Below are 1,019 nucleotides of genomic sequence, written 5' to 3' on the forward strand. Positions count from 1 at the left end.
AGATGGAAGCCCACCTCATGGGGCTGCCAGCTGTGTGCACATACTGTGTGTGACCAGAAGCCTAGTCAGCTGATCCTGGCTCCCAACTGCAACTTGGATCAGCTCACTGCTCCCAGCCTTTGCCCCACAAGTAGAAGCTCCAGCCTGGCCACACATTCAATTAAAGTCAGGATAAGAACCAGCCCCAAAGTTATTACCAGGGATCATGGTTTTCTCTGATTAAAAAAGCCAAACTTAATCAGAGGCTCTGTGGCTTAGTTGGTTAAAGTGCCTGTCTAGTAAACAGGAGATCCTGGGTTCAAGTCCCAGCAGAGCCTGCTGTTTAGCTTCCAGCCTGGCTCCATAGCTTGAGGGTTAAAGCATTGGTCTTGTAAGCTAGGGCTTAAGAGTGTAAATTTCACCTGTGCCTTCCTTCTTTCTCTGCTTGTCTGGGTCAGTGGTTTGGGCTGAGCTTGTGGTAGGAAGGTTGTGAGTTCAGGTGGACCCAGACTTTGAGGTGGGAAGTGGGTCCCTGGTAGGTGTAAGTAAAATTTGCCCTTGTTTAGCTGTAGAGTTAAGGGTAAAGAGGTTCTGAGTTCAAGTCTAAGTGGATGCCCAGAGCTTTTTGATAAGGGGCAGGAGCTGAACTTGCTGTATGGCTCAGACCCTTGGGTGCTGAGCTTGGCCAGTGTGGGGTGTTGAGCTTGGCCTGGGGAGGTGGCAAGCTCAAGATTAAGATGTGGGCCCTGGGAGTCAGCCTGGAAATGGGCCATGTGAAATTATTTTGGATTCACATATTTCTCGGGTCATTTGACTCCAGCAGTCTTTCCTGCCTAGAGCAGGGGGCCTGGCCCCAATGATCTAACAAGGGCCCTTCCAGCTCTAAATCTCTGAATATGTGAATCCTGCAATCACACCTCCTGCCATGTACATGTGAAGATCCTCAAAGTGATCCCATCATACCTTGTGCATCTGCCAGGGGTTTCTGTGTAATAATTGTGACTTATTCCTTGCTTTATCATCCCTTTGGCTATCCCTCA

General features: G+C 49.2%; 1 non-coding gene across 1 annotated transcript; it reads left to right on the top strand.

Moving 5' to 3' along the window:
• The first annotated feature begins 243 nt into the window (after nt 1-243).
• Nucleotides 244-317, top strand: TRNAT-AGU. The gene has a single exon. It is a non-coding gene; the product is annotated as a tRNA-Thr (tRNA).
• Nucleotides 318-1,019: the final 702 nt, after the last annotated feature.

The sequence above is a fragment of the Gavialis gangeticus genome, unplaced genomic scaffold, assembly GCF_001723915.1.
Source record: "Gavialis gangeticus isolate Ggan-Ray unplaced genomic scaffold, GavGan_comp1, whole genome shotgun sequence".
Taxonomy (NCBI): Eukaryota; Metazoa; Chordata; order Crocodylia; family Gavialidae; genus Gavialis; species Gavialis gangeticus.